Raw genomic sequence first — 22,902 nt, forward strand, 5'->3', positions numbered from 1 at the left:
GTATTATTTTGGAACAGGTAATAGGATTTGAAGAATTATTTTCAAAAAGAAACATTATATATAACTGCTTCAGCCTCTGGGAAACACAGAGAACTTCAGAAGAGGTAATAAGCGTCTTTCTATCCCTGTGCAGTGTTTCCATTTCCAGACCTGTAAAACCTGGCACTTAGTAACATTTAACTTGGTCCACCACACACAAAGAACTGGATAAGATAATATAGAGAAGAAAAACGGAAAAGAAAAAAAAAAAGATGATTATTTAACTCAGACAAAAGCCATATGTGTTAAAAAGGCTGCAAGGAACAGAGCAGTTCATATACATTCATGCATTTTTCATTCTTTCCAGGGAGTTTGTGGCATGGGGAATGGTTATGATCCCACTGATCTCCTCCTTTTAAAAATATAAAATGAAAAACAATCCTTTCTGTCAAGAAAGTGAACTAGCCAGGTAGATCATATCATGTACATCCATGTCGTACAAAGTCATTCAGAGAAAAACAAGGAAATGAGCAATTCTAACTACCAAAGCAGTACATGTGTCATCAGAGATACTAACACTGAGGGAAGGATTCAGCAGAATACACAATTTTAAATGTTTAGACTGTTCACTGGCTGAGTAAGATTTTCTTCCTTGTTGATAGAATGATATAAATAGATTTTTAGAGAATTAATTATTGGGAAACAAATGTTTTCCCTTAGTCAAGATTGATTACCTGTGAAAAACCTTTGGGTTATTCAACTCCAATTTAAAGTACTCAAGGGGGAAAAATTTATTTCAAAGTGATGAATCATTATGCTTTCACATTTCACATTATCAAAACTTTGGGATTCCCACACTTAGATTTTGAAATTCACAGAATAATCAACCGAAGTCTCCCTGTGAAAAATTAACTCCAGGGGCATATTTGTAAGCTTTTGGGGTTTGGTGGATGAGGTAGAGTTCTGTCTGAAACAACGAGCTCAATTCTTTAGATTCCATTAATACACACATCTGACACTTCCTATCAACTCAGTTTTGTTCAGACCTGAATTGACGGAAAGAGACAAGTCGAACGACAGTAATGTCAAGCTCTGCCAAACAGGACTGGGCTAGCAAAAGATGCAGAAGTGTGACAGAGCTGAGAAATCCCTGCTGTCTGTAGGTATAACTCAAGCCCCTCTAAGCCTTGATTTCTAATTATCCAAATTACTGGTTTGCACAGGCAGAAAATATTCTGTGTTAAAGTAGAGTAAAAGTCCATCTGAAAAACATGAGCATATCGAAGCCTGATGGATAAGTCATTAGTCAAAAGTTTTATTACCTTAGAAGAGATAGTGATGCTATTATGATAAGAGGTTGAATTAAATACCAGCTATTTACAATTTCCTGGGTCTTTGTTTCATAAATAACTGCCTTCAACTTCAAAATAACGACAGTCTGCTACTTTGTACTGTGATGATAAACAATAGTTGAGGAGTTTAAAGTGTTTTTGAATTCTTCATTTGGTAGCATGTGCACATCTTATCTTCCATCAATTCAAAGCTTTTATTGTATCTGATTTTTCAGGATCCCTGTCAGAATCAATCTCCTAGATCCACAGCAATTCAACAGCTGTAAATATATTGTTTTGCTATAAGTGTAAGGATCCTCAGGGGTATCACTACTAATAAATGATTAGTTAATTGAAAGCTTTATTTTTAGAGTTTAATATTCTACAAACATAATACATAAACAGTATTTTTCTATGCATTCAAAATCACTTAGTTCAATAAATGATTTTAACATCTCTTAATTCCAGAAAAAAAAAAAATCCCCACACCGTTCCTTAAAACAATTTGCTGTTATCATTTCCTTAGATTAAAAATGGTAAATGTCAGTACAAAGTACTACAACTTCATTTCAGAAACTAAAGCCTTTGCTCACTTGGTGAATTTTTTTTCTTCTTTTTTTTTCCTGTATAGATACAACTTTGGAAAACTGTCCCAAAGAACTACCATTTAACAATTAGAAACTTTGACTCATTTTAAATTTATAGCAACACTACTTGGGGTTGACCATTTCTACTCTTTGCTACTAGTAGCAAAATATAAAGAAATGGAGCAGAGTGGTATACATATTCACATGTCTTTAAAAAAACACACACATTCAAAATAATGGTCCTATAACAGCAGTTACTTTCCTTTTCTAAAGAAAAGCTGAATTTACCTGCCATTCATTTTCTACTGCAAATGAGTTTGCCAGGTAAACGTTAGCATGCTCTTTTCCAATTCATTTTGCTAAACCCACATTGCCTGTTAATAATGCTAAACACTGCTCTGATTAAAAGCTTACCGGCTGGTAATCCTGTTCGACCCTGACACCAGTTTCTTACACTGTTGCCTCTGTCAGACTCAGCTACCTTTATTTTGAAAGAGAAGGTAAAACAGAAAAGGCTCTTACCAGAGACAGGGAAAACAATTCGTTCAGCCACATCCAACAGGGCTCTGTGCAGCCTGGCAGCAGGAGTGATCCTTGGGCCTCACACAAAAGCGGGATAATTGGCTCTCAATGAAGAGATGTAAACATCCATCATAATGGCACTGGGGCTGAAACTGAACGCTACCTCAGCTGTTCTATGTACTCCGACTGGAAGATGATGTCACAAACATCAACTGGGTGTACTCTCATTGGCTTCTGTTACCTGGAATCATATCTTAACCCTAAACTGTCAGCTGCAAATTAAAATGCTCATCTCTGACTATAATTTTGGCTGGAAGGGGAATGAGAGTGATGTTGAGCTACTGGAGGATAGCAAACTGGAAATACTGCCCCTCAAATATGCTAGGACCAATTTACATAATTAATTAGTTAGGATCTGGGGGGAATTTTATTTTTTAAATATGTTTATTAAATAGCAGTTATTTATAAAAGGTATTTCCCAGAATAGACATTAAAGGAAAAGATTTATGCAATTATAACATCTGGAATCTAAATTTTGTAATTATTTTGCATTTATTTTGCAGAACTACCCTGTGAGATTAAAAGAGTCAAGTTGAGAAAAATTATAGTGTAGACAACTGTACAGTGGAGCTTTCAACTTGGACAGAGCAGTCGTCTGTATTTTTAAGTGTTCTAATAAAAAATAAAAAGTAAAAGGATAGAGGTGCATTTTACCCTCTGAATGTTAAGTAGTATCTCAAAAGTTTTGTGTAATAAAGCTTAAACTAAGTGATATTAAAAGTGAAACACCACTAAAATAATAATAGTAAATATTGGTTTTTACAAAGACTAATTTATAAGTCACTAGAATTATAGACAAGCCCATTTCAGTAACTGAAGCCTACTTTGTAATATAATGCTCTTCTCCGGGAGCACAAACAGGGAATAATTATCCATCCCTTCCTCTCTATCCTGACAAAAGCCCCAGACTTCTCCCCAGGCTTAAATCCAGTGGGAGAGGAGGATAATGGGCTAAGCTGGTTGCAGCAGCTTGCTGCCAGAGGGACAAAACTACCATCACCTTGAAATATATCCACGCTTTCTCCACCAAAGGAGCTGTCAGCTGCATAACTGTGAGATGCAAGAATTACCAGAGCTATTCAATGACCCGCTCCTTCTAAATCCAGCCCGGTCATATCCCAGGGCAAGCCCTTTGAAAGCTGTGCAGCTCAGCATGCAAACAGTACAAACACCTGGAGAGACAGTGAGAGAAATTCGTTTCATCCATTCCCACCTTTAGGGAAAGGAAGGTCACCAACAGTACCCCGATACGCCTTTATGTTGACTCATGTCCTTGTGGAATAACGGATTCAGCGCAAAGTGTTGTGACAACTATTTCATATTTCTGATAACAAAAAATTACTTTTATTGTATGGCTCAGTGAGAGTCCTAAAAGTTGAAAATAAGCTTTTAGGGACCATCCATTCAAGATTTCCTCTGAAGTTCTGGATTTCATGACTGTTGGTTTAATTGTTCAAATGATCTATGTAGCAAGTTAGTATGTGGGACGTCGGGGCAAGAGTTTTAGATTTGGGCTCCAAATGGTTGGATTTTTGCTCCATCACCTACTATCTGTGAACCTCAGAACATTAAAAACTTTCATGTAGCCTTTGGCTCAGGTCATGATCTCAGGGTCCTGGGATCGAGCCCTGCATTGGGCTCCCTGTTCAATGGGGAGCCTGCTTCCATCTCTCTCTCTCTACTTGCTTCTCTGCCTGCTTGTGATCTCTGTCAAATAAATAAAATCTTAAAAAAAAAAAACAACACTTTCATGTATAGAATGAGAGTGATAATGCTACCTATCGCAAAAAAGATTTTTAAAAAGTTGATGTGGGGGAGACCGGGGTGGGTCAGTTGGTTAAGCGTCTGCCTCTGGCTCAGGATGATCTCAGGGTCCTGGAATCTAGTCCCACCCCAGGCTCCTTGCTCAGCGGGGAGCCTGCTTCTCCCTCTGCCTGCTGCTGCCTCTGCATGTGCTCTCTTTCTGACCTCTCTCTTTCTCTGACAAATAAATAAAATCTTTTTAAAAAGTTGATGTAGGGGGGCACCTGGATGGCTCAGTGGGTTGAGCCTCTGCCTTTGGCTCGGGTCATGATCCCAGGATTCTGGGATCCAGCCCCGCATGGGGCTCTCTGCTTGGCGGGGAGCCTGCTTCCCTCTCTCTTCTGCCTGCTTCTCTGCTTGCTTGTGATCGCTGTCAAATAAATTAATTAATTAAAAAAAAAAAAAAGCTGACGTAGGGATTAACTAAGGCAATGTATGAAACATTATGTAAAAATATTGTTATGCAAAAGATCAGATATATTCATTTTAAAAGCATTTGGGTAATTAAAGTGAGGAACCAATTTAATGCCTTCAAAATAACAAAGTAAGAAATATTACCCTAGACCTTTAAAATTTCAAGTAGAGAGTAATGTTGTAAATTGACTTGGTTTATAACACTGACTCAGTGGTCTTTCTTCTTCTTTTTTTTAAATTGTTTGTAGCTTTTTTTTTTTTTAAGATTTTATTTATTTATTTGATAGAGATCACAGTAGGCAGAGAGGCAGGCGGGGTGGGGGTGGCAGAGAAGCAGGCTCCCTGCTGAGCAGAGAGCCCAATGCTGGGCTTTGATCCCAGGACCCTGGGATCATGACCCAAGCTGAAGGCAGAGGCTTTAACCCACCGAGCCACCCAGGTGCCCTCTGTAGCTTATTATTATTTTTTTAAGTAAGTACTACATCCAGCATGGGCTTGAACTCATGACCCCAAGATGAAGAGTTGCATGCTCTACTAACTGAGCTAGCCAGGTGCCCCTCAGTTGTCTTTTTTTAAAGGTATTTCCCCTCCCAATATTATTCAGAATTTAATCATCTTAGTCAAGTCAAGAATCTTGATTCAAGAAGACAATTTGTTAAGATGTACTTGGGGCCAACATGAAAGACACTGTTCATTTATTTCTGCCTAAAAACATGGGAGTTTAGATGGAAATGTGTATAAAAAAAGATTCATTGCCATGCAAAGTGACATAAAATTGAATTACAGATCAGAAAGATGAATTTGGACAATGGGAATGTCAACTGTATTTCTGGTAGACAAATGATAAAGCTAAGACATTGTAATTGCTAAGAAGATATGTCATGGAGAAAATAATTATTTATGAAATAAAATATGCTCCTCCATTTCATACATCATATAAAAATTTAATAATATAAATATTTAATAACAGAGATAGATAAATAGCAAAGTTAGAGTATATTCTGTTGCACATAGAAAGCATGTGTGTGTGGGGTGTGTGTGTGCATGTGTGTATACACACAGCCCCCCCCACATACACATACCAATTTTAAGATAAATGTATATTCTGGCTCTTTTAATAAACAGATTATAACTTCTCCTTTTTTTCCCCCTTAGATTTTATTTATATATTTGAAAGAGAGAGCATAGGCAGGGGAAACAGCAAGCAGAAGAAGAGGGAGAAACAGCCTCCCCACCGAGCAAGGATCCTGATGTGGGACTTGATCCCAGGACTCTGGGAACGTGACCTGAGCCAAAGGCAGACCCTTAGTAGACTGAGTCACCCAGGTGCCCCCATACATTTTCTTACTTTGTTTTGCATTTGTTTGGGTGCTACTATTCCACATAGATAAAGGATACAATGAAGACTGGGAAATAAAAACAGTCCTATCGCTCTGTAGGTATTTGTATCAAATACCCACATCCTTCACATGACTCATTAATAACCTAATACCTTTGTAAAGGGATCTAGTTTTGTATTACTAAAATATGTAAATAAGATTTTTTAAAGAATATAAATTTCATATTACACATGATCAAGATTAATCAAAGCATCAGTAAAATTTTTAGGGAGTTTACTTATTAAATATAAAAGCAGAAATACTTGAATTGTTTATAAAATAGGAAAATTAATGGAATATAATTTAATTCTTAAGAGAATGAATAGGAAAGAAGGAAAATCTAGTAGAAATATTTTATATTAATACTGGTTCATTATAATCTTACTCTATGTAGTAAGTCAATTTCAAATTTCATTGCAACCATTAAGACAGAATTTATATTTTCATTTTACATAATTATATCTATGTACTCAAGAAAGTTTCAGATAAACATAGCACATATATTTGGAAATCCGTGTATTCACTCTAGTATAGTATATTATAACTAAGAACAGGAAAATCATATTTCTTTATGATGGGCATTAATCATCTGAAATTAATGATGAGTAGAAGTTATGAAGTTTTAGTAAGAATTTGGTAGTGTTTGTTTAGGAAGAGCAGAGATATTAAAGGTCAGGCCTTTCAGTGATTTATTTGTAGTATGTCTTTTGTAAAGTCTTAGTATTTGAACATCAGTTTGCATATGCATCTGGTTTAAAGCCAAAAATAAGATAGTGAATATGTGATATGAACATTGATAATAAGACAGAAAATCCTTACTAGAATCATAAATAGTATTAGTAAGAAATCTAACTTGAATACATGAGGTAAAAAAAGAAAATATTCTAAGTGTAAAAATGTTGAAACATAAAGGAACTGCAAGAAAAATAAAAAGATGGTGTCATTTTTTTTAATATACTATTTCTTATATACACGTGGAGAAATAAAGTACATTTGTTTCAGGATTTAAAAAAATAAACTTCATGAAAAGGGAAAATTTAAAAAAAAACAATATTTTATCTTTATGAATTTACCTACATTCTCTCATTATTTATTACATTCTTCCAACCAAAATGGCCAACTAGCAATTATGAGTTCCAGAGAACAGAAAAATATTTCAACTTTAAAACCATGTAAAAGCTTCATATAAGGGGAAAATAACTACAGGAATTAATATGGGCTTGATTCTGAGTAAATTTTTATTTGCGAATGTTTTCTGATATGAAGAAGATGGAGTCCATAAAAATACTTTTGACAAATCAAGTAGAAGATGTTTTATAGATCAAGCCAAGTACATCTCAGTTTTATTACTATACTTACATACTATATATTTCCCAGGAGCTGAAATCTTTGCAGTATTTAATTGCCTGACAATTATTTCTGTTACATCAATTTTGTGGTTAAACTAATTATTTATATTATCAAAACAAATCAGCACTAGAGGCTAATTAAACTGGAGAAACCATCCTCCAATGTTTCCCAACCTACATATTAATAAGGTTTAGGTTAATACTAACTTCAGAAGAAATAAATATGTCCTTCAGGTGATAATTTCATAGGCAAGGCTTAGGAATTTAAACAGCTTTTAAACTCTTGTGAACATTATTACTAACTCAGAACAGTCAGAAATATTAGAATATAGAATTTTACAAGCCTTGAATTCCCAGTAACTGACCGATTGTCGTGTTATCCACAAGATGGCAGCTCTGTTTATATCATTAACACTCTTAATACACTACTTTATCCTTATTATGATTATTATTTAAAGAAACACAATATGTAAGGTCTATAAGGAACTTACATGTGCAAATGCTCACCTCAGGCAACTTTTCAGTTTAAGATGAGTAAGTGATTAAGTGAAATTATCAAAACCTATTAAAATAGGAATTATTTAAATCATCCTAAAATGTGTGACTTCAAAACATTACTTTTTGCTAACACACTGCCAAATGCTTCAACCCAAACTTACGTAAGAGGTCAATCTATTTGTAAGAAATGGTTTCATTCTGTTTTGTAAAGACTTTTGTATTGTTTGTAAAGAAGTACAGACTGTTCAAAATAACCGAGATGGCGAATCCGTGATAACTGATACCTGAGAATTATATTTCCCATCTACTAAATTCTAGGCACAACCAAATCTGATAAGAATATTTATTTATTGACCTTGCTTGTATTCCTTTTTTCTACTTCATCTTCTCCACTGTCACTATTTTTTCTTTATGTTTACCTTCAATCTACTGTGTGGCAGCTTCAGTGTATTATCTTTATTTCTGTTTCCTGTGCAGATAAAATTTTGAAAATGCTTAGAATTATTAGGCCATATCACCTTTCTTTTCTGAGAATAAATATCCTCAGGATGTTTAACTATGTTTATGTGTCAGTAAATTTTACCCTAGAGAATAGGGAAATGACTGAATAAGAATGAAAAAGGGTCTCCTCTCTTCTATGTTAAAGAAATAGGAATTCTCAGACCCTAAGGTGAAAAGCTCCTGCTGTGTTAGTGATGCAGCACTCTGTTTTGAGATGCAAACTGAAAACATTAGCTTATCATGGAAGTATCCCAATTTAAGATATACTCTAATTTACTTTATTAGATTCCCTTTGAACATCATTGTTAAGGTCTGTAATAGACCTAAAGACCAGTGGGTGTGTTTCTCACTGTGTTCTCTGAGCAACTGTATTTTCTGTGTTTTCATATTACTTCTTAACCAAGGATAACTCACTTGCTTTCTTATAAATATATGTTGCTTTTTCCCTGCTCTAAATTTCATGACTTCAACTCATGAGCTTTTTTTCTTTCACTTTAACTTCCTTGCTTTTTTTCCCTCAAATTAGATCAAATCAAGGCCTACTACCTCCATCATGACAAGTGTGGAACAACACATTGTTCCAAACAAAGTTTAGATTTAATGAGGAACTTTTGAACACAACTACCTTACATTTGACAAGAGAAAGGGCTTATTCATGTAAAACCCCTGTGCTCAAAACATTTCTTCACACATTGGGATGACATATGAAGATGCTGAGAAAGAGATTGATAATCATTGTACAGCACTTTGCCATGTTACAGCTTTGTAGTAGGAGACTTCAAATCAAACAGAAATCCACATTACCACAAGGAGGATTAGGATTATGACAACAGTAAGAGAAAGAAAAATATAATCATCAACACTAACTTGAGTGTTTACTTTATCCTAAGTACTATGCTAAATATTTTATATTATCTAATTTATTTTGTTTTTTGGGTTTTTTTCCAGCAGATTCCAAAACTGGTCAATGTCAATATTTTCTTTCATTTTTTTTAATTTTTAAAAGATTTTATTTATTTATTTGGCAGAGAGAGAGATACCACAAGTAGGCAGAGAAGCAGGCAGAAGGAGAGGGGGAAGTAGACTCCCGACTGAGCAAAGAACCCATGCGGGGCTCAATCTCAGGACCCTGGGATCATGACCTAAGCCAAAGGCAGAGGTTTAACCCACTGAGCCACCCAGGCACTCCAATGTCAGGACTTTCTAAAGGGCTCCTAGATTTGCTCTAGTAGACAGTATTTTGCAATCATAGCTGCTCATTTAAATTTCAACTGGGAAATGCCATGATATAGTATATAGAGCCCTCCTATGGATTAAATATTTGTTCTCTACCGACACCAATTTTTTTTTAAAGATTTATTTATTTAACAGAGAGAGAGAGTGAGAGAGAGAGCACAAGCAGGGGGAGCAGCAGACAAAGGAAGAGGGAGAAGCAGGATCCCATTAAGCAGGAAACCCAACTAACGGCTCCATCCCAGGATTCTGGGATCATGACCAGAGCTGAAGGCCCATGACCAGAACTGAGCCACCCAGGTGCCTCTCCTCAACAGCAGTTTATATGTTGAAACCTTATACCAATGTGATGATATTAGAAGGCAAAGCCTTTTGAAAGTGCTTAGATCATAAGGATGGCGCCCTATAACTGGGAGTAGTGCCCTTATAATAAGGGAGACTCCAGAAAGGTACCTCGCTCCTGATGCCATTTAAGTTTACAGCAAAAAGCTGTTCATATAGGAACTAGGAAGTTTGCTCTCACCAGGAAGTTCAATCTTGGGTTTCCTAGCCCCCAGAACTGTGAGAAAATAATTTTTATTGTTTATATACTACTTACTTTGTGGTATTATTGTTAGAGAAGCCCAAATGGGTTAAGACAAGCTTCAATCCAACCGCTTGCATGACAACATCTGAGTATGGGAGGTGGTTAACACTGGTGTATGTTCCTCCTTAAATGATTCTTTCTGTAACTGGGCTTAAAAATCCTTGCTGAAATGATTTTTTCCAAAGATCGTTGCCAGAATGAATATGCGAGCCAAAGGTTTTCATGTGTGATGTCACATTTCATTGAAAGAATTAAACAGAGATCTTAAAAATCTGAAGATGGGTCTGTGAAGAAAATTAGGGCACAGTTTGTATGTCAGACAATACTTCCAAGAATGCATAAAGGAAAATCCACACAGTTCTGCATCCCCAAGGTGAAGAGATGGACATCATCTGCTCGGGGGTTGGGTCTGAGGAGAAAAGTGTGATGGAGCAGGATGAAAGGTGGCTGGGGAAGATGAAAGAACTACAAGCAGAGGACTGATGTGAAGAGGAGCCTGTCCAACATTCGGAAACTAAGCACCGAGTGCTGGTGCTGTAGGGCCCTGCTCTACCAAGACAGCATTGTCGGATCTGTCCATGTCTAATGTAAGATTCCTCCTGCACAAGGGATGTCCTCTCTTGACACATGATAGCACTGAGCTTTACTCAAAATGTGCTGTTTGTATCCCCAAGTTCATAGCAGCAATGGCCACAATCGCCAAACTGTGGAAAGAGCCAAGATGCCCTTCAACGGACAAATGGATAAAAAAGATGTGGTCCATATACACTATGGAATATTATGCCTCCATCAGAAAAGATGAATACCCAACTTTTATTTCAACATCGATGGGACTAGAGGAGATTATGCTGAGTAAAATAAGTCAAGCAGAGAGAGTCAATTAGGAAATGGTTTCACTTACTTGCGGAACATAAGGAATAACATGGAGGACATGGGGAGATGGAGAGGAAAAGTGAGTGGGGGCGGGGGTGGAAATGGAGGGGGATACAAACCATGAGAGACTGTGGACTCTGAGAAACAAATTGAGAGTTTTGGAGGGGAAGGAGGGGAGGGGTTAGGTGAACCTGGTGGTGGGTATTGTGGAGGTCATGTATTGCATGGAGCAGTGGGTGTGGTGCATAAACAATGGATCTTGGAACACTGAAAAAATAAAATAAAACTGCTGTTTTGACACTCTCCTTTTCAAAAGACACATACAAGATCACTGAATGGGTAATGGTTGTTTGGAATGGAAGGTCCCAGTACCTATATTTGTTTGAAACTAGAACCTGTGAAAACCAGCCCTGTAACAATTGATTAACTTTTCTATAGGCCTCCATGATTCCATAGAATTATTTTCATAAACCAAGCCTTTCATAACTCTGAGATAGCATTATCTTAATTGTTCAAATGTATAGCAGAACTCCTGTCTTTATAATTCATTGTTAAGCATCATCTGTAATAAAGCTGGATTATAATGCATTTTAAGAAATAGGTGAGAATTCTATCTTTTGTTATTATCTCAATAATGTGACAAAATATTGTCTCAATAAAAATAATAATGAATTATTGTCTCAATAATGTCTCAATAAAGACAATAATAATGTCATAATACTAATAATAATGTCTCAAACATATTTTATCTCTGTGTATATAATTAAATAAATGTAATAAAAACTTTTAAATAATTGTTTGACAATTAGTGGTAAGTTATTTAGAGACACCTTAAAGAACTCTAAGAATTGTTTTAGATGTCTAATATAGTACAATACCTAGGACATACATAATGTTTCTTTCTCTGTACATTTGAAATCATTACAATGTACTTTAAAATCAATCGTCTTGTCTTTGTTTCATGAGGATCTGTCAGCAGCGTTTTTTTTTTTTTTTTTTTTTTTTACCTATTCATTAAAATCTGACATTAATTCAGCATTTTTTTTTCAGGGTTTTCCCCTCTTTGGCAGTATAGGATTAGAATAACTTTCCTTAACTCTGTTATTTTGTCAAGTTTTGTTAAATAATCTCCTGTGTATTCATGTACATTTTTCCTATTTTGCTATTAGCTGATAAGAGGGATTTTTACCTTACTTGAACTGATTCAGTAACAGTATACTCCTAAAATCACAGTTACTGCAATAGAAAATGGGTGTCTTTCTAGCCATCTTTTACAAAATGGTTAAATTGCAGACATTGCTTCATGACACTGTAGAGACATAACATGAATTAATGACTTTTGACCGGATCTTGGTAGAGCATTGTGCGGAAGCTCATTATTCAATTTAACCCATGAACTCACCAAAGGTAAATGATCACTACAAAGTCTACAGGAACCTTATGCTTTGTCAAGATGAATGACAAATGGGTGTGGTTTATACTTCTGAGATATAACTGGCATCTTTATCTATCATCTCTGTCAGTCTGTCTTTGAAATTGTAGATGTAGAAAATATACTAGCTCTTTCCAGGGTAAGCCGAAAGGAACCACTAAGTGGATAGTGTGAAAATGTAGGAGATAACAAGAAATGGTTTTGTTTTGTTTTGTCTTCTTCCAGAAGCTACCTGTTCCTGGCACATATGTTTTTGTCTGACTAACAGAGGATCAAAACAGCCTGTTAGAAGGGAGATCTTTCCCCCACTCTACCATCCTGAATTCAGAATCAGTAAAGAGGAAGCTGGAAATAGACATATGACCACAAGTATGCTGCATCGTTTTTTACTGGAGGCTTCATTAGAGCATACATTCTGACTGCTGCCAGGCTCCTAAATGTTCCCCAAATTCTAGATCTCAGAATGAGGCAACCAATGAATGTTTCCTGTGAATCAGGTTGCAGCTAATGGTGCAGAGGGCAGAACTGGCTTAAACTCCATCCTTTTTGTGGCCAGGATGCACTAGTCTTACTTAGATTATTTTATGCTCAAATAAATCACTTACTCCCACTCCCACTGTTGTTTCTAATACAGAGCTAAGTCTTCCATTGATTGCTAAATTACTCTAATTAAAACCTCATCTTATTCTCTGTTAAGTGTTACTTATAATGTTTTAAAAAATGTTCCTCATATTTCACTTCAGACAAGTTATGCCTAGGGACCTTAAGTAAAATCATGGTATTGGCAACAAGTCCCTTGGGACCCCGGGCCTCTCAACATTGATACCTCACAAAATAGAGACAGAGTCATTTTTCTGCCTTATGTAATTTATGGAGTGAAAGTCCTGGCGAGACATATGTTCCTATGTTGAAAATAACCAGGATTACCCTAACAAAATTAATCAAAAGGAACCACATTAAAGCACATAGTCATGAATGTAAAATCACCAGGGATAAAGGTCCTACAAGTCTAAAATGAGAAAAAACTAGTTACCTTAAAAAAATAATAATAATTCAGGAATCAGAGTAGCACCAGACTTTTCACTAGCAAAACTGAGAAAGGAAATAATGGAACAGTGGATACTTTAAAAAGTTACTTTTCAAAACAGAAATTTATACCCATCAACATTACCAATTAAGTTTGAAGCAATAAGTCAGGACATCTTCAGACATGCAAACTCATTAAAATGTTACCTTCCACACCGTTTTTTTGGAAGCTGCTGCCTCATGTGCTCCATCAGAGCAATGGATAAGGCAAGAAAGAGGAAAATGTGAGTTTGTGAGTTTGGAAAATAAGTGACAGAACACTTGGGAGACGCCATGGGAATTTTCCAGGTATGATGATGAAAGGGAATTTTCGGATGATAGTTAAATCTCGGGCCTAGACAGTAATCATGTGCAAATTCAAACAAAAAGATGGCATTCTCTAGGAAGGATCATTTAATAACCTGTAATTACAAAACAAAACAAAACAAAACAAAACAAAAAAACCTAAAAGATCCTTTGATGTGTTTGAACATATTGAGGAAACGTGTATTTTTCTGAGAGCATTTAGGTCCAAATTAAAGAAAGGTAGTAGAAAACCGAGGAAGTCAACAATGAGGTACTTATTAAGGCGAGGGAAACTAAAATTTATTTAAAGGAAGAGAATTTACCCCTATACTACGATTTCTATACTAATAAATACTTCCTTAAGCTTTAAAATGGATATAATTGTTTTATAATGGTAGGAGACACTAAAGGCAGACAGTAAAGGCAAAAATACTATATGGAAGTTATTTATTTATTTATTTATTTATTTATTTATTTATTTTAGAGAGAGGGAGCATGAACGTATGGGGGGCAGGAGGAGGAGGGGGGAAGAGGAAGAGAATCCCAGGCAGGCTCTATGTTGAGTGTGAAGCTTCATTCAGGATTTGATCTTACGATTCCAAGATAATGACCTGAGCTGATATCAAGAGTGGGATGTTTAACTGACTGAGCCATCTAGGCCCCCCTAAGCTTTTTAAAAAATAATCAAACTTCTATTTTCTAGTCCAGCTTATAAGAACCTTGATGTAGGCACTCCGTCCTAACAGTTGAAAAGCTGAACAAATGGAAAAAAAAAAAAAAAATCAGCAACTCTTCTTACATCCATCAGAGACCTGAGGTCTCAGGGAAAACTGCTGCCTCCAAACCTGGAGAGACCAGTAAGCAGATACAATGAATCCCAGCTTACAGAACAGAAATCCACAAACTGAAACATCCTCAGGAACCAGTCAGGGTAGGAAAACCTGAACTGTAACGGAGGGATTGCTGGAGGCTCCGCATGGACAAGTTTGCGTGATAAAAATATCAGTGGGACCAGCCACCAGGGATAGGAGTGGAGATCACATTTTGTGACTTTCACCTCCTAAAATTCTATCAAGTTCTCATAGTGAATATCAGGAGGAAAAAAAAAAAGTCTGTTGTGCTTCTGGGAGGGAGAAAGAAAAAGAAACCATTTTGAAACACATCAAAGGATTCTGTTCTTCTAAACAAGGTCTGCCCTCTGGAGAAAACAGTTAACCAGAGCCTAACCTGTGATGGTTTTATCACAGCCCAATTATCTGAGGGGAGGGAACTAACCAACTCCCGAAAGTGAAAAACACATGTGAAGTTCACAGTCAAGAGGCACGGGCTCACTAAAAGTCCGAGACCTAATCCATTATTAGACTATAGAATGCTTCCCTTGCCCCCACACCTTACAATCACATTACTAAAGGATTATTTACAGCAGGTTTTTTCACCCAGTATGTCATGTCTGGCTATCAAAAAAAAAATCATAAGGCATAAAAAGGCAAAAAACACGGTTTGAAGAGACGAAGCAAGCATGAAAATCAGACTCAGATACAGCAGGACTGTTGGAATTATCAGACTCAGAATTTAAAATAACTGTGGTTAATACATGAAGAACTCTCCTGGGTAAGTAGACAGCATGGAAAAATAGTTGCCAATGTAAGCAGAGAGCTGGAGATGCTAAGAAAATACCAGAAGTAAATCAAACACTCTATAATAGAAATGGAGAATATCTTTGCTGGGCTTATAAGTCAAGTGGCGTGACTGAGGAAAAATTTCTGAACTTGAGGCTATCGCCACAGAAATCTCCCAGACTGAAAAATAAACAGAAAAACAACAACAACAACAACAACAATAAAAAGAAAGAAAGAAAGAACAAAATTGATCTAAGAGCTGTGGGACAACTACATAATCATATGCATAATGTAATATATAAAAATATTACATAAAAAAATAGGAACACCAGAAGAAGGAGAGAAGGAAAGAGAGGAACAATTTGAAACAATAATAACTGAGAATTTACCTCAAAATGTCATACATCCCATCACAGATCCAGGAAGCTCAGAGAAAACCAAACAAGATAAATGTAAAACAAAACCAAACCATACATAAGCATCAATTTAAACTACAGAAAATCAAAGATAAAGAAAAATTCCTATAAGAAGCTCAGGGTGGAGAATCTTCCCCACAGAAGAATAAAGGTCAGAATTATATCTGACTTCTCCTCAGAAACCATGCCAGCAATAGCAGAGTGAAATATTTAAAATGCTTAGAGAAATAAACCCAGCAACCTAAAATTCTTTACCTTCAAAAGGGAGAGAGAGTGAAAAATAAGATATTCATAAAGAAAAATTGAGGAAATCTGTTACTAATAAACCTGCCTTGCCAGAAACATTTAAATAAATTCTTTAGAGAGAAGCAAAGTGATATAAAGTTCAGAAACTCAGATCTACATAAGAAATGACAGTATCAGAGAAGCAATAAGTTGGGGCGCTTGGGTAGTTCAGTCAGTTAAGCATCTGACTGGATTTCTGCCCAGCTCATGAGGTCAGTCATGAGACCACACCCTGCCTTGGGCTTCATGCTGAGCATGGAGTTATGCTTGAGATTCTCTCTCTCCATCTCCCTCTGCCTTTCTCCCTGCTCAAGTGTGTTCCCTCTCTCTCTCCCTTTCTCAAAAGAAAAAAGAAAAAAAGAAAAAAAGTAAAGGTAAAATAATTTTTTGTCTTATTTTTAATTGATCTAGGAGATAATTATTTGTTCAAAAATAACAAAAGCAAAACTGTATCTTGATATATAAAAGAGATATGTAAGGGCCTATTCAGCCAGAGCAGCCCCACCCCAGTTGAACTGCCATTTTGCTATAAAGCTTAAATTGACCTTGCCCACCCCCGCTCCCCAGGGAAACTTATTTAAAGGCAAGTCCAGGAAACCAGTCCCAGGTAACAAAGTCCAATTACAAGGGTGGGTCAGGCCAGGTGGAGGTATTCAATCAGTGGGGGTGCATACTGTCTCCTAGCTACCAAGGCGTATGGGCCCCTGCACTGTGGGAGCCTTTTGGCGCCAATCCTAACCGAGGTGTGATAGGCTGGTTCAAATGTCTACTAGGGTAAATTGTAATTCAGTTGGTCACCTAGCATCACTGTGGAGTTTCCTGTGAGTGTTACAATCTCATTAGCCACCTGTGTGTGGCCAGGCCCAACCCCATGGCCTTTGCTATATAAAAGTTAGTCTGGAAAGCAGGGAGGGGTCATCCTCTCTGGAGGGGCGCCCCCGGCCTGTCTGTTTGATGGTCAATATGATTCCTGATACTTGGCGCAAAATAAAGCTTTGCTTGACCTTCGCTTTGTATCAGTCTTGCTCCTTTAATCACGGACCCATTATTGGGGTACCCAATTTGGGGGGACCCAACAGATAGATACACAGAATCTGTACACTTACGTGTAAGTTAAATGAGTGATGACAAGGACAAAAGAAATAGGAAGGTTTTAGGATTATTTTGTTTTAAAGCACTTACATAGGGGTGCCTTGGTGGCTCAGTGGGTTAAGCCTCGCCTTCAGCTCAGGTCATGATCTCAGGATCCTGGGATGGAGCCCCGCATAGGACTCTCTGCTCAGCAGGGACCCTGCTTCCCCCCTCTCTCTGCCTGCCTCTCTGCCTACTTGTGATCTCTGTCTGTCAAATAAATAAATACAATCTTTAAAAAAAAAAAAAAAAGCACTTACATAGTCTATGAAGTGATATAATGTTATTTGAAAGTGGACTTAAATTAAAAATTTATATTGTAAACTCAAGAGCAATAATTAAAAAGAATAAAAATAAAGTATGACTAATATGCTAAAGAAAGAGAGAAAAGTAAGTAAATAATGCTCAGTTAACCACAAAAGGCATAAAACAAATAGGAGACAAATTTAGGAACAAAGAACAAAAGGAACATATGCAAATCATCAACGGATATGGTCCATATTAACCCAATTGTGTCAATAATCACTTTGACTGTCAGTGGTCTAAATGTACCAATTAAAAGACAGATTGTCAGAGTGGATTGAAAAACATGACCCAACTATAAGTAGCTTACAGGAAACACACTTTAAAAATAAAGAAACATCCAGATAAAAAATAGAGAAAGACATAAAATGCTAACACAAATCAAAAGAAAGTAGGAGCAGCCATATTAATTTTAGACACACCAGACCTCAGAGCAAGAAAAGTTATCAGGAATGAGGAAGGGCATTACAAAATGATAAAGGGATGAATTCTCCAAGAAGACATAATAATCCTTAGCGGTATATGCCTAACATTAGAGCAGAAAAGTGCATGAGGCAGAAACTGAAAGAACTGTGAGAAGAAATAGATGAATCCACTATTATAGTTGGAGACATTAACACCCCTCTCTCAGAAATGGGTCCAAAGTTCAGAGTCCGTAAGGACATAGTTGAACTCAAAACATCATTAATCCACTGGCTATAACTGGTGTCTGTGGACTACTTCAACCAAGAACAGCAGAATACACATTCTTCTCAAATTCACATGAAAAATTCCCAAAGACAGGCCACATTCAGGGCCATAAAGTACACCTTAACAGATTTAAAATAATACAAATCATACAATGTCTACTCTTAGGCCACAATTAAATTAGAAATCAATAACAGAAAGGTGCAAAATCCTCAAATATGTGGAGATTAAAAACACACTGCTAAATAACACATGGGTCGAAGAAAAAATTCTCAAGAAAAAAAAATTAGCATTTTGAACCAAATGAAAATGAAAACACAAGTTATCAAAATTTGTGGGATTCAATGAAAGCAGTGCTGAGAGGAAAACGTATAGTCTTTTTCCTGGTTTTGATATTTGGTATTAGGTTGGAATAGTCCAAATGAACAGAGCACAGAGGATTTTTAGGACAGTGAAAACACTCTGTATGTTACTATAACGATGGATACATGTCATTGTACATTTGTCCAAATCCATAGAATATGGAACACCAAGAGTGAACTGTAAGGTAAACGATAAGGACTTCATCCCCAGCAACAAACAAACAAACAAAAGAAGAACACCCTGGTGAGTCATGTTGGTGTGGTAACATGGAAGGCTATATATGTGTGAGGGAGAGGGCGTATGGAAAATCTGTATCTTCTTAATTTTGTTATAAACCTGAAACTTGCCTGAAAAAAAAAAGATTTTATTAAAATAATGGAAGGATACGCTGAATATAAAATTGAAATTTATTTTTAAAATCTCATAAATTTGTGTTTGGGGAAGGGGATGGTAAGAGAATTAAAAATGCACAGAAAGAAACAGAAAAAAAAATGTTTGTGAGAAGATGACCACTATCCATAGCTGGCTCTCATCTCATGGTTTATTGGTTCACCCTCTTGTTCCCATCGTCCCAAGTGCTATACCTCCCACTGAAATTAAGAGGTGCTGGTCACTTAAAATACTGCCTTAATTCTAGCTAGTGTCTCAACTTATCCCTCCACATTTGCCATGTGGTTCATTAGGGCCTTTATCAATTGGAATTCAAAACAGGCATGGACAGGGGTACCTGGACAGGCTCAGTCAGTTAAGCCTCTGACTCTCGACCTAGGTTCAGCTCATGATTCAAAATTGTGAGATGGAGCCCTAAGACAGGCTCTGTGCTGTGTGTGGAGCCTGCCTAAGATGCTCTCACTCCCTATGCCTCTGACCCAGTCCCTCTCCTTCTTTAATAAACAAAACAAAACAAACAAAAAAAAAACAACAAAAAAACCCAGACATGGACACACCCTGACAGAAGGATACCTACTATCCTTAAACAAACAAACAAACAAACTTTATCGAACTTAACATTTAGTAACCCACTAAATGCCAATTTCCTGACAGCAATCTCTGACTAAAAACTGATTTTTATAGCAGAGTGTTTCCATAGGAAATGATAAAGCAGACTTAGGAATAATCTACACTTACTTTCCCTGGCCCATCCAATAATAGAATGAAATTTGTACGTAGAGTGTAAATCAGAGATTCTTGGGTTCAATTACTGATTTTATACTTAAAAATTATGTCATCTTGAAAATCAGCATGTTATTTACCAAGTTTGCATAGTATTTCCTCACTTACTCTGATATAAAGTCAAAATTGTAATTTATATCAAATGGTTCTTAAACTTACTAAAAGGAGAAATAATGTACATAAATTAGTTAAATCATTATTTGGCACTTGATAATTGCTCATAAAAAGATACCTGTTTACTCCAAATCACATATTTTTATATAATAATCTGTGAAAAAAATTACTATAGACTCTGTGTGTGTGTGTGTGTGTGTGTGTGTGTGTGTAGTTTGTTTTAGTTAAATAAGAAAGCTGTTTATCAAGCAGCATTTGTAACTACTCCTAAGTATTCAACAGAAGCCACAGGGTTAATGGTGCATATGGTAAAACTATGGTAGTTCTCTGTAAAACTCTATCTTTAGAAGTAAGACCTGAAAACAGTTATGAGGCACTTTTAAATACTTGCCTCACACTGTCTTGTGCAGAATATGCACTCATTAAATATTTATTAAATTGATTTGACATTTTCAGACTGAAATATTATAGTAGAACATGCATGAAACAAATTATGTCCATTCTTTTTCCAATCATGCAATCAACTAATATTGATGGCTTGACATGGCATCAATTGCTATGACACAAACACGAATGTGGCTTTCACTTTGGTCCCAAGGAATACTCAGTCAAGAGAGAACTGGATTATGGACATTGGGGAGGGTATTTTCTATGGTGAGTGCTGTGAAATGTGTGTAAGCCTGACAATTCACAGACCTGGGGCAAATAATACACCATGTATTAATAAAAATAATTAATAAAAAAGAGAGAATGGGAAACAGTAAATAAAATATTGCAGACCATTTTTTTTTATTTGTCAGTTAAGATAAACATAAATTCACCTAGAAGGCTGAAGCATCAAATGCTTGTTTCATGCCTATGTTTATAGCGGGGGGGGGGGAGGGAAAGCAAACCAGCAAGCTATTAGAAACAATTTCCTGAGAAAAGCAACTTTTAAGATATATAATAATGTTGTGACTGATTTAGACCAATGTTTTGCAACCTGTGTATCTATAATACTGTATTGATTTTCAATACACACAACCAAGATCAGGAAGCATATCAAGACACTCAAGTACCTTCTGAATCATCTTGGATTGATTACATGTAATAGAGTTCATGATTAATTGAGAGCAATACCAGAAGTGCGTTGTACTTAAGCATTGGATCTGCCTGGAGAGGAGCTAAGAATCACAGTGAATGGGATCTGTAATGCAAATGTATTGCACCCTAACATATCACCCCATCACCTCCAGGTCTTGCTTAAAATCCTTCAGGGATTCTTGTTGTTCTTTAAATAAAAGAAGGATTCTTCCTAGTACAATTTATAATATCCTGTCTGATCTGGCCCCAGTTACTCTAGCCTCACCTCCCACCAGCCTTCTTAACCTCCCTCTTTCTTCCTCTCTTCTCTATCTCAAATGACAGATTTTAGTCCCCATTCTTGCCATAACACCTTTTGCTACAGGCCTGTGTGTATACTCAGACTGTTACTTCTGTCTGAAATGTCCTTCTCATATTACTCCTTGTTATCACACCTAAAGCCACTGTGAGCCTTCTATTATTAACTCATAATCATGCTGTGTCTGTCGGCCTCAGAACTTTTGCACATGCGTTCTATTCTGTCTACCCATTCCATCTCCCTCTTCCTCTAGGTATCTCTGCTCATCCCACATCAGCCATTCCTTTTACAAAGAAATATTCCCTGGCCTCCTTAATTAAGTCAAATCTTAATAGGCTCTCATGGTCTAAGTACCTTTCTTTTGTTGTGTTTATCACTGCAATAAATAGATTTATTTCTGTGATTTTTAAAATGTTTGTATCTTCCACTAGAATATAATGTCTTTGAAAGCAGACCTTCTGTCTGTTTTTGCTTACCAGGTTAGGCATTCAGTATGTTCAGTAGACTAAATGAATGTCTTGCTACTTTAGTACACTACACAAAATATGTACATAAGCTTAAAGTTTTTGGCATGGTAGGCTATTTATTTTTAATTTTCTCATTTTCTACATCATTTGCATTTTATAACCATTTTGGAAAGTAATGTTTACCCGATGTAAGAATTAGAGGAAAGATAAGGTATTTTAATATATCTATAACAATTGCTAAAATGTTTTACTTATTATTATTACTAGTTTTAAAGATTTTATTTATTTGAGAGAGAGAGACTGAGCTGGGAGAGGGGCAAATGGAGAAGTAAACTCCCTGCTGAGTGCGGAGCCTGATGTGGGAAGCAGACTGAACCCTCCAGGCATCCCAATGTTTTACTTATTATTGATACTTTTGAAATTTTGACCCATTGTATTTCCATATGGGATAGTTCTCAACTTTATTCCCAAATAATTATGTTGCTTACAAAATGGCTTAGAAGATTTTTATACAATATTTTTAAATGATTATTTTAATACAATTTAAAAATAGATTTTTTATAGTACGGGTGAGTTTTTTTTTTTTTTTCTGTAAGTGACTTGATGTTGTGAAGTAACCCATAAATTGACAGGTAAAACCAAAGACCAGAAATATGGGTCTAGATACATTTTTTAAGAGAGCCAACTAAATGTTAATCTGGATTTAAGTAAAATTTTGTATTTAATTATTTTTAAATTTATGAGTTCTCTTCTCAAACATTATATGCAATATGATGTAATAATTCAATGAAAGGGGAATAAATAAATTATAAAAATGAATCAAAAGACATTAAGACATCCAAAGACATCACAAGCCAATATTCATCCTTGTCTGGAGAACAGCTGGATGGCTGAAGAGCAGAGGTGGGGACATATTAGGCAAGTGGGGGAGAGGGGAGTTTTCTTAGTCTTAGAGGAGAGGTTGTTCACATCTTAAAAACTGTTTTTACACGAACATATCTTTTGAAAATAGGCAATGAATTTTCCAAATACCTCTGGAGTAATT

The 22,902-nt window shown here is 36.2% G+C and overlaps 1 protein-coding gene across 4 annotated transcripts in view; it reads right to left on the bottom strand.

The window, feature by feature from the left end:
• Positions 1-22,902, bottom strand: part of MGAT4C (MGAT4 family member C) — a 725,888-nt gene that overhangs the window by 236,755 nt on the left and 466,231 nt on the right. For 2 of the 4 annotated variants that reach the window (XM_059186472.1, XM_059186470.1), the window contains exon 1: positions 2,420-2,570. The exons of the other annotated variants lie outside the window; for them this stretch is intronic. The gene's annotated coding sequence lies outside the window, so the exon portion shown is untranslated. Of the gene's footprint in view, positions 1-2,419; positions 2,571-22,902 lie in introns of those variants that run through there. 4 annotated transcript variants of the gene reach the window in all.

This window comes from Mustela lutreola, chromosome 8 (genome assembly GCF_030435805.1).
Source record: "Mustela lutreola isolate mMusLut2 chromosome 8, mMusLut2.pri, whole genome shotgun sequence".
Classification (NCBI taxonomy): domain Eukaryota; kingdom Metazoa; phylum Chordata; class Mammalia; order Carnivora; family Mustelidae; genus Mustela; species Mustela lutreola.